This window comes from Nilaparvata lugens, chromosome 9 (assembly GCF_014356525.2).
Source record: "Nilaparvata lugens isolate BPH chromosome 9, ASM1435652v1, whole genome shotgun sequence".
Classification (NCBI taxonomy): Eukaryota; Metazoa; Arthropoda; class Insecta; order Hemiptera; family Delphacidae; genus Nilaparvata; species Nilaparvata lugens.
In genome coordinates, this window is record NC_052512.1 from 39,697,078 (window position 1) to 39,709,788 (window position 12,711).

Genomic DNA, 12,711 nt, shown 5'->3' on the forward strand with positions numbered 1-12,711 from the left:
TGATTTGGACAGTAGTATCATATTATATTAAGCGAGCAATTTCTGTATTATATATCTGGTTATTTTTATATCTGTTTTTTTTATATCTGGCTATTTTTATATCTGGTTAATTTTGTTTAACAGATCTCGAAAACGGCTCTAATGATTTTCACGAAATTTGGAACATAGTAGGTTTATGATATTATGATTCAATTGCTCCAGGTCTTATCCTTGTATCCTTGGGAAAACTCGCTGAACGTCATTAAAAGGATAATTCATCCTTGGCGGAAACAGCTGTGGATAGTAAAAAAGTGAGTATGTGAAATTCAAAATATCGCATTCCCGAAATTCATAAGATGACGTATAGCCAGCTGAGAAATATAAACACGATCATTTTAGAGAATTGTTTTCTATTTATCAATAAATAAAAATAACAAGCAAAGCTCGGTGCCCCGATATTAATAATTTAATCATCAATTGAGCAGCATAATTTTCACAAGGCTGATTGATTAATTTTTTGCGGTCGTAGAACGGGTTTAGCGGTGGGGGGCACGGAATGGGTTTAGTCTATTGTCTTATTCAGGTAGGAATTGAAATGGTGAGTGGTTCTCACAAACTGTATTTGAAATAGCATATTAGGTCTTGTTCTATTGCATGGAACATGGAAATTTCAAAAATTCATGAAATCTGGCATGAATGTATCATTAATATTTAGAATTTCATATAATAACTTCAATGCTCTAAGCATGGATCTTCTAGTTTCTACTTTCCTTGCCCTATTACCATGGGTAAGGAAAGTATTGCTTTCCGAAAAAAATTAAGGTATCACTCATCCAAATTTCTATACGTTTCGAGGTCCCCTGAGTCTAAAAAAGTGGTTTTTGAGTAATGCTGTATGTGTGTGTATGAGAGTATGTGCGTCTGTACACACGATATCTCATCTCCCAATTAACGGAATGACTTTAAATTTCGAACTTGAGGTTCTTACACCATAAGGATCCGACACGAACAGTTTCGATCAAATGCAATTCCATATGGCGGCTAAGATGGCGAAAATGTTGTCAAGAACAGGGTTTTTCGTGATTTTCTCGAAAACGGCTCCAACGATTTCGATCAAATTGATACCTAAAAAAGTTATTGATAAGCTCAATCAAGTGCTACAACTCTCATATCTGTAGAAATTTCACGATCTCCGCCCCATCTATGCAAAGTTTGATTTTAGATTCTCAATTATCAGGCTTCAGATACGATTCAAGCAAAAAATTCTCTAAATTCGAGAAAATGTGATTATCCAATTGCAAACTGTTGGCAACTGTTGATTCTATTAAATGATTCACTATGAAGAGATAGCAGACCTCGTATGTTTCCAGCGTTATTTTCCTGTAACCAGCTGGCTCGGATAGACTTAGTTTATAAGTAGACTTGAGATGCGCGTGAACACTAGCGTCAGGTGATCAATTTTCATAACGACAAGGAAAGTTGTGTGAGTGCGCCACACCAGATTTTTCTTGTTGATTTCTCTTTTTTTAGAAAACATGTTCACTCCAGAAAGTCTAAAATATTAACTGGATGCTGATAGTGTAGAATAGTACATAGTATACTAGTAGCTCTGTGAACAGTGGACCTCACGCAGTATTCTCATCCACAAGTACCTGATTGAAACACACAAAAAATTTTTTTGCAAAATTTCCAAAGACCTTGTATATACGTCGATGTACAATTAAAAAGGAACATACCTGTCAAATGTAATGAAAATCTATTAATGCGTTTCGCTGTGAATGTGAAACATATCAACATTTAAGCATTCAAACATTTTAACCTTATGGAATAACAGCAAGAGACTGGCTTCTCCACACTGTGTAATCACTTGTCAGCTGATTTATGATGAATAATTCTATAGTCTGATTTTTACTTCAATATTGGCGTATGAAGGAGGCTCCTTTTCCCTTTTATATTATCCTTGAAATGCAAATTTTCCAAAAACCTTGTATATACGTTGACGCGCAATTAAAAAGGAACATACCTTTTAAATTTCATGAAAATCTATTACCGCGTTTCGCCGTTATATGCGCAACATATATAAACATTTGAGCATTCAAACATTTGAACATTAAGAGAAGGCCTTACAGAACAGTAAGGCCAATAGTCCGAGTAGTCCAGTCAAATGGTCGTTTTTAATGAAACAGTTCCGAAAGAATTTTTCTCGACGGTTCTATATGTATTTTGGGGCACTGAATTCGAATCTGAAATCTACTGACACGCCAGAGGGTGGTTTCACCCCTAAACTTTTGGACTTTTTTTATTTTTACATTTAATCTCCAAAACCTTGTGTTTTTCGAGAAAAAGCATTCTCTACTAAATTAAAGATAATCAAATTTCCAATATCATGAGTGGTCGTGCAGGATATAATATGGTTTCTGAGTAACGAATTTTGAAAAAGGGTTATTTTGTAATTATAAAAATTCAATGAATAAAATAATTAATCTAGATCATTGAATTCTATTATTTAACCATTGACAAATAAATATCGGGGAACCGAACTTCCCTCGCTGTATATTCATTTAAAGGTGATGGTTTCTTGATTCATTGGAAGCCTTGGAAAGTAGTTCCATGGATAAAAAACTTTGAGAAATTCCCAAAAACATTTGTGAAAAAAATAGTATCCTTTCTAACAACAGCTGATCCTTCTCAGATCGCCAAGAAAAGAAGAAGAAGAAGAAGAAGAAGAAGAAGAAGAAGAAGAAGAAGAATGAGAAAAACTGGGATACAAGAAACTTTACTCGCTTGTTGACCCAATTTTTTCTCCACGTGTGCTTCAAAAATATTTTTAAATTTGCCAAACTGAATTCAGTGTAACGGAATGATGGAAAAACGTGCCTTTCAAGTCATTGGGTTGTTTTTGGAAGTTGAGAAAATTAAGTTCTCTCACGTCAATAGGCTAAAATTGTCGACTTATTTGCGCGTTCAGCTTCAGCTTACACAAACAACTTTGATGTTTTTTGAGGACAAAATTTGCATTTAGTATCGCAGCTGTACAAAACCGTCAGAAGCACGTTCAAATGCTAAAATAAGAATACAATATTCTGTGAAATAATTTTATATTGAAAATAAATATATAAAGGATTGGAAAATTGGGAGATTCCTATATTTCTAAGAAAAAGTGTGTTCGTATCAGGATGTTTTGACAAATTTCTAAAAATCAAGAATAGTTGGAAAATTTCGTTCGAAAGTTATGTCAAATATTGTGACATAATTAATGAATATCGGGGAACCGAGCTTTGCTCGTTATTCATTTATTAATAAACAGAACTCAATTCTTTGAAATGATTGGGGAAGGACTAACAGGCACAGCCCAAGACTGTATCTTCCCCGAATTTTGATTTATACACTTAGTATTTTCAAAAAAGTAGGTTATGTTCCATACACATGAATTCAAGTGAAATTTTCAGTACAAATATTTGAAAACATAAAAGTTCTAATTTAGATTGTTTACATACCAAATTGAATAACAAAATAGCACTCACTAATCACTTAGATCTGTAAAATAATGATCAAATTTGAATATTATGATACATACCATCTCATGTCAACAAATCAGATTACTGTATTTTGATTGAGTCAATTAAAATTTCTAGATTTCTCGCGAGATACGGTAAGCTAATTGATTACACAGCTGATCTCCCACACAGGCACACGCATCTTCTGTTATCGACAGACGACGAAATCATCATTTGTTTTTCCAAGGATGAATTATCCTTTTCATGTCCTTCAGCGAGTTTTCCCAGGGATGAAACCTAGTGCAATCGAATTTTGATATCATAAACCCACTATATTCCAAATTTCGTGAAAATTGTTAGAGCTGTTTTCGAGATCCTTTGAACATAATAACTATGTAATCAGATGATCAGATATGAAAATATATAAATATAGAAATATAAACAAATATACAGAAATTGCTTGCTTGATATAATAGGATTAGTGAGGATCCCCATTAATCCAATATATCTAAATTTCTCAAATCAGAAAATTTTTCAACATCTGTTCTTGTTTTACGAAACTATTGCAGTTTCGAACTTTATTGGGCTCCGGGGGGGGGGAGCGGTGTAACCATGGGAACTCTTCATTTCCAGACTAAGTACTATGTATAACTAACCGTCGAGCTCGCTTCGCTTGCCATACCGTCTAGCCAGGGGGCGGAGCCTCGACTGGATCGTCCAAGAATGAGATCAGCATTTTCATTTGAGCATTTTCATCATATGTTAGAACGATCCAGTCGGGGGTCCAGACTAAACGTCTGGCTAAACGAATATGGCAAGCGAAGTGAGCCTGACGGCTAGTAATATAATATTCCAAGGAATAGCTCTGATTGAGATAGCAGTGCCCAATCAATTTTCCCCAATTAATGCATTTCAGTCTTCAACTTGGTGCCTGCCTAACAAAGTCAACTCAACTTAATGCCAACCTGACAAAATTACTAATTTAGTTACCAGTCAACAACTGTTTCGAAGAGGTACTCTCTCTAGATTATAGTTCTATATTAACATATGGTATCGACATTTTTCAATTATGATTAAGAGAATAAGAAGAATTTACATGCTAAAAGACGAACTTTAAACCCTTAAAAACCATCCTTAGAGTTAAAATATTGCCAAAAGATTTCTTAGTGCGCCTCTAAAGGGCCAACTGAACATACCTACCTAATTTGGACGTTTTTGGTTTGGTAGATTTTTAGTTCTGCGAGTGAGTGAGTGAGTGAGTGAGTGAGTCAGTCAGTCAGTGAGAGAGTGCCATTTTTATATATATATATATATATATATATATATATATATATATTATATATATATATATAGATAACACCCAGTAAAAATTCAGCTTTCCACCAACTTGTTGCGCTAAATTCAGTTCTCTGCCTCCATTGACTGGGCTAAAGAGGTGTTTGATTTGAAACTGCAATAAAAAGCAGAAGTACGTGGAGAATATTGACCAAGAAAATAACGAATGAAGAATGTTATTAATCATAAATGTACCTGACCTTGTTATACAATCCTATACTATTAAACGAGCAATTTTTGTTTATAAATGTTTAGATGTCTATATGTTTGTATTTCACCGGATCTCGAAAACGGCTCTAACGATTCTCACGAAATTCAGAACATAGTAGGTTCATAATATAAAGATTCGATTTCACTAGGTCTCATCCCTGGAGAAACTCTCTGAATGACATTAAAAGGATAATTCATCCTTGGAAGAACAGATTTCGTCGTCTGTCGATAACAAAAGATGCGTGTGCCTGTGTGGGAGATCAGCTGTGTAATCATTCAAACAGCTTACCGCATCTTGCGAGAAATATTATCTAGAAATTTCAATAGACTCGATCAAAATAATCTGATTTGCTGACATGACATGGATTATCACTCTAAATCAGAGTATATCATAATATTCAAAGTTAATAACTATTTTACAGTTCTAAGTGATTAGTGAGTGTTATTCAATTTGGTTTGTAAACAATCTGAATTAGAACTTTTCTGCTTTTAAATATTTTGAATGAAAATTGGACCTGAATTCAAGTGTATGAAACATAACCTACTTTTTGGACCATTTATAGTGTATAAATCAAAATTCGGGGGTGAACAGTTTTGGGCTGTGCCTGTTTGTTCTTCCTCAATCATTTTGAATAATTGTGCTCTGTTTATCAATAAATAAATAACGAGCAAAGCTCGGTGCCCCGATATATTGATATTTAATGACAATATAAAATTTTGATTTGATTTGATTTGAACTCCAGTAGAGACGCGAGTCAATCAACGAATCTAAAATGAAATAGAAATCGTTCGAAAGGAAATGAATAACAAAACAGAAGACGTAGAAAATGGGACCAAAAGTTCGAAGACGAAAAAATTCCCATAGACTGGGAAAATTCGAGGAGAAATTGGAGGAGTTCCAGAGAGGATCATGGAAGTCATTTAACCTGCTAGGAAACAGCCCATTAACACTACTAGTAGTTCTGTGAACAGTAGACCTCACGCAGTATTCTCATCCACAAGTACCTGATTGAAACAATAGACCTTATGGAAATACAGCAATAGACTGGCTTCTCCACACATCTGTGTAATCACTTGTCAGCTGATTTATGATGAATAATTCTATAGTCTGATTTTACTTTCCTTGCCCTATTACCATAGGTAAGGAAAGTATTGCTTTCCGAAAAAGGTTAAGGTACCCCAATTTATAAATTTCTATACGTTTCGAGGTCCCCTGAGTCCATAAAAGTGGTTCTTGGGTATTGGTCTGTATGTGTGTGTGTATGTGTGTGTGTGTGTGTGGTGTGTGTGTGTGTGTGTTGTGTGTGTGTGTGTGTGTGTGTGTGTGTGTGTGTATGAGTGTATGTATGTCTGTGTACACGATATCTCATCTCCCAATTAACGGAATGACTTGAAATTTGGAACTAAAGGTCCTTACACTATAAGGATCCGACACGAACAATTTCGATCAAATGCAATTCAAGATGGCGGCTAAAATGGCGAAAATGTTGTCAAAAACAGGGTTTTTCACGGTTCTCTTGAAAATGGCGCTACACCAGATTTTTTACTCCAATATTGGCGTATGTAGGAGGCTCCTTTTTCCTTTTATATTATCCTTGAAATGCAAAATTTTCAAAAACCTTGTATATACATCGACATGCAAACATTTAAACATTAAGAGAAATGCCAAACCGTCGACTTGAATCTTAGATCTCACTTCGCTCGGTCAATAAACACTGAATCAGTACTATATTAGTGAGCTTCACATTATAATGGCAGTATTTGATTTACATTTACATTTGTACTTCAGTGATCTATCATGAGTCATACTTTTTAGATAACATTTATTTTTGATTGTCCAGTTAATCTGCATAATGCATGTTTTCCAGTGCTCACTGCCCATTCAAGTAATACTATCACCAACATGTGCCCACCACATAGAAATCAACTAGTCAAATACAAGGTAATTTCGGCTGTACCGTACCTAAAAATCTATTTATCTCTTTCCTGTATAGGGCTACTTGTAATATAAATATAAAGAAAATAAATAAAAATCTCAGTACCCTTTTTTTAAATATTTTATCACAACATGTTTCGGTCATTTATGCCATTTTCAAGTGATATGAATTAAATAAATACTACTGGAAGATTCTTATTTTGATCATATGTTAGTGTATTCATATGTTTTTATGAACTAGGACTGTAAATTTTGGGTTCAAATTCGCATGATTCCATCAAAAATGAGGTTATTGGTGTCTAATTGGATTAAGTTTATTATTTTATCTCTGTTTAATTTTGCTGCTTTATAAATTTGAAATTCTTCTTTGACATTCAGTTTTTGACTTTTATTACCATAATTAAGTATTTTCATATTGGAATTTATATCTGTAAAATTATGGCCTGAATCTATCAAGTGTTCAGCAAATGCTGACTTTTGTGTATAATTTTTAGATTTTAGTGCTTGGATATGTTCTCGAAATCTGATATGGAAATTTCTACCCGTTTGCCCGATATAGAATTTGTCGCAATCACTACATTCAAGTTCATAGATTCCAGATTTTTTAAACTTATCCTGCTGTACATTTAAATATGATTTCTTTTTTATCAGTTCGAATGCATTATTTGTTGTCCTATAACCTAGAATGAATTTATTTTTTGTAAAGGTTTTTCTTATAGCTTTATTAAATTTTGTGTTATATGGAACACAAATATATTCTTTATTTCCTACATTTCCTTGATTATTTTTAGTTCTATTCTGTATTAATTTTCCTTTTTGTTTGTAAATCATTCTATCAATAGTTTTGGTATTATATCCATTTGTTATTGCCATATATTTTATTATTTTCTTCTCTTTTCTGTAATTATCTTTTGACATGGGAATATTTATTAGCCTGTAAATCATTGCATTGAAAGTTGAAATTTTTTGTTGCCAAGGATGATTTGAATCTCTAGGAATCATACAATCTGTATGTGTGGGTTTTCTATAAATGCTAAAATCATGTTTGTTATCTTTCATACTAATCGTTAAATCAAGAAAATTCATTTCATGTTCTTGAGCTTCCATCGTAAATTTTATAGAAGGTGATATTGAATTTAAATATAATTCAAAATCTTCATGTGTTTTATCTTCATTATTATAAAGACATATTATATCATCAACACATCTGTGTCAATAAATAATATTTTTCTTTAGGGGATTATTATCATTCATTATTTTCACTTTACTTATTTTCATTTTTACTTTTTTTCTAAAAATCTATATATGAGATAGAACGGACCACATGGTCTCAGGTTGTAGAAAACTAAGTAATTCCCAGAGAGGGATTTCGAACCATGATTTTGAATCGTGAAAATCGGAAGAAATAGTAGATTGAAAACAGAGTTACATTTACATTCACATTTAGTATTGCTATTCATGTCTATCATCCGACAAAGCAAATAGTATCATAGAGAAACAATAGCGTAAGTAGATATCCCACGGTATAGGGCGTTCATGTCGCAACTTTTACTGTTATCCCAAGCCGATAGTTCACGTAGTTCTTTCCTATGCAGCTGTGTGACGCTGGTAGTCTCTCAAATTGTGCCGTTCATACACTATCACCCCAACAAAACAGTAAGAATAATTGACAATAATCAACATTAATCGGCTTGAGATAACAGTAAAAGTTGCGACATAAATTCCCTATACCATGGGATATCTACTTACGCTATTGTTTCTCTATGATACTACTATCCTTTTCTAGTTCCGCGATGTTACCATATCATTTTTTATCAATGTATAGATATATAATTAATTAACAAAATAATTTATCTAGATCATTCAGCCATTAAAAAATAATTTTTCTTGAAGAATGAAATAAAATTAGTCTAGTAACAAGGTAGTGATGTGATATTGATAGTAATAAATGTAAGAATTCGGTGCTCTCTACCTCCATTGAGTGTTAAGTTATTTTTTCGGAAAACTGAAATTTGAAGGTAACTCTGTTTTCAATCTACTATTTCTTCCGATTTCCACGATTGAAATTCATGGTTCGAAATTCCTCTGGGTGACTTTATCCACTATATTGGACCTCACTATAGAGTCGGCCGGTTTCAGAGTCGTCACATAACGTTAAAATCAGGCATTTAACTTATTTATGAAGTCATAACTCCACTTTCAGTTGCACATATGTCAAAGTAAACTATAGCTCCCATAAAACTGAAAATCTTGTATGGTGCACTCGAAGACCTTAAATAGATATAGACCCACAATGCCTATGCCTTCCAAATGATAGATCTCACTTGAAATTGAAGGCCGCCATTGGGGTATTTTAGCACGAGATATTAGATCTATATATTATGTGTAATATTATAGATTACAAAGGCATTGGTATCTTATAGGTTGCCCCCTCAATGGCCGATTTCAATTCCAAGTACGACACTAGCGCTGCATGTCAGTCTATGCATCTTTAAGGTCTTTGGGTGCACTCACACAACTTTCTTTGCCGTTATGAAAATTGCGCTGATAGAGCGACAGAGTTGATAGAGCTTATCAATGACTATTCTAGGTATAAATTTGATCAAAATCGTTGGAGCCGTTATCGAGAAAATCACGAAAAACTCTGTTTTCGATAAAATTTTCGCCATTGTAGCCGCCATCTTGGATTGCATTCGATCGAAATTGTTCGTGTGGGATCCTTATAGTGTAAGGACCTCAAGTTCCAAATTTCAAGTCTTTCCGTTAATTGGGAGATGAGACATCGTGTACACAGACACTCATATACACTCATATACACAGACACACACATACAGACCAATACCCAAATACCACTTTTTTGGACTCACGGGACCTTGAAACGTATAGAAATTTGTAAATTAGGGTACCTTAATTTTTTCGTAAAGCAATACTTTCCTTACCTACGGTAATAGGGCAAGGAAAGTAAAAAGACATAATTATCGCAACTAAATTTAATTATTGTCGATGTCAAAAAGCTATGGGGAAACCATAGAAAAATGGTTTGAAAAAATAGTGAAAAATAGAAAAATAGTGAATTTCTCACTGACAGAAAGAGGATCTTTTTAATAGAACCAATTAGGAGAAGGCAACAGGTCTGTTCAGATGAATTGAGAAAAGAAAGATCTGACAGAATGAAAAGGTACTGGGAAGAAAGAAAGAGAATTGAAGCGAATAAACAAAGAAAGAGGACTAACCAGTGACTACAGTGATCCTATGTGGTCATAAAATTGAAAAAAAAAAATAAAATAAAATTAGTCTAGTAACAAGGTAACAAATTGTTGTGATAATGATAGTAAAAAATGTAAGAATTCAGAGCTCTCTAACTCCATTGTTAGTTATTTTTAAGCTAAGCTATTTTTTCGGGAAAACTGAAATTTGGAGGTAACTCTGTTTTTAATCTACTATTTCTTTCGATCTCCACGATTTTAATTCATGTTTCGAAATCCCTCTCTGGGAATTACTTAGTTTTCTACAACCTGAGACCTGGTGGACCGTTCTATCTCATATAGATTTTTAGGTACGGTACAGCCGAAATTACCTTGTATTTGACTAGTTGATTTCTATGTGGTGGGTACATGTTGGTGATAGTATTACTTGAATGGGCAGTAAGCACTGGAAAACGTGTATTGTGCAAATTAACTGAACAATTAAGATTAAAAGTCATCTAAAATGTATGACTCATGATACATCATTGAAGGTCTTAAACCAAGCTATAACTTTTCCATCGAAAATATTTTTCTAAAAACGGAAGCGTAAACTTTTATCCAACAGAATATGGAATTATGAGGTAAAAAGTTTCTAATTTTCTGGCTTTGTATGGGAATAACTTCCCAAACAATAGATATACGATATTTTCAATTTTTTTCCATGATTCTACTGATAATCAACAGCCTAATTGAGACTGATACATGTTGGGAACTTGCGATTGGCCTCAAATATTGTAGAGAATTTTATGCTCCACATGTTAAGTTGCCACAAATCCATCTAGAACCATTTTTCTTTATCGCTGTAGGAGTGACCACTAGTGACTACTGGGTGACCAATGAGTGACCACTGGGTGACCACTGGGTGACCACTGGGTGACCATTGGGTGACCACTGGGGGACCAATGAGTGACCAATGAGTGACCAATGAGTGACCACTGGGTGAACAATGAGTGACCACTGGGTGACCAATGAGTGACCAATGAGTGACCACTGAGTGACCAATGAGTGACCAATGAGTGACCAATGAGTGACCAATGAGTGACCAATGAGTGACCAATGAGTGACCACTGGGTGACCACTGGGTGACCACTATTATGGCAGTGTTTAATTAGCAATGGTATTGCTAGCCTTGTCTATCATTTAACAAAGCGGATGGTGCTATCTCTTTCTCGCTGTTGCCAGATCGTCTTTTAGCAATGAAGAATTGATAATTTACTAACAAAATATTTCATCTTAATTATGAAAAATTATTAGGAAATTGTTGAAAAAATATAATTTCTTACATCAATAAACCTGTATCAGCTACCGTCTGTAGAAGGCATTGACAAGACAGACGATGTTTGGCAACGTTTTTTTCCTATCTTTCTCCACTACCATTCACTATAAATCACTTATCAACTCGTGAATCGTGAATCTCACTTTGGTGACCACAGTCTATATTGGATGTATTGAAAGTTTAAGGAGAGATTTTTCAATATATGTTCATAGCATTGAGTCTACAGCTCCAACCATGATAACTATGTTATTGAATTGTTGAAATCAGTTCAATATTTTTGTAACTAATATCGCCATGAAATTAGAAATTAAGAGTTGCTAACATTGTCTTCCCATCGCTCATAATAAGCTGCATCAGAACTAGACCTACTATTATTTTTGAGATTTTTTCAATATTAAAACTTATATTGAAACTATAAAGTTGGATATTCCATATTCTGGTTGGATGAAAAATCATCTGACCTTCGAAGCTCAGCGACCGAAGCAAGTGCACCCCAAGTGTCCAGGGTGATGAACCCTGGGTGGTGGATCAAGGGGGGGGGGGTGAAATGAAATGAAATGAAAAAATTCTTCATTAACTCCGCCTAATGAAGAATAATTTCAATAATTATATAATATATAAATATATTTGATAGATTCAGGCCATAATTTTACAGATATAAATTCCAAAATACTTAATTATAGTAATAAAAGTCAAAAACTGAATGTCAAAGAAGAATTTCATATTTATAAAGCAGCAAAATTAAACAGAGATAAAATAATAAACTTAATCCAATTAGACACCAATAACCCCATTTTTTAAAGAATCATGCGAATTTAAACCCAAAATTTACAGTCCTAGTTCATAAAAACATATGAATACACTAACATATGATCAAAATAAGAATCTTCCAGTAGTATTTATTTATTTGATTCATATCACTTGGAAATGGCATAAATGACCGAAACATGTTGTGATAAAATATTTTAAAAAAGGGTACTGAGATTTTTATTCTCTTTATATTTATATTACAAGTAGCCCTATACAGTAAAGAGATAAAGAATTATTTCATTTCATTTTACCCCCGCCCCCTTGATCCACCTCCCAGGGTCCATCACCCTGGACACTAGAATACTGAACCATAGAGAAACAATAGCGTAAGTAGATATCCCATGATATAGGGCGTTTATGTCGCAACTTTTACTGTTATCTCAAGCCAATTACTGTCGATTATTGTCGATTTTTACTGCTTTG

At 33.8% G+C, this 12,711-nt stretch overlaps 1 protein-coding gene across 1 annotated transcript in view; it reads left to right on the top strand.

Annotated features, from left to right (window-relative positions):
• LOC120353141 overlaps positions 1-12,711 on the top strand; it is a 76,333-nt gene that overhangs the window by 32,192 nt on the left and 31,430 nt on the right. The window lies entirely within an intron of this gene.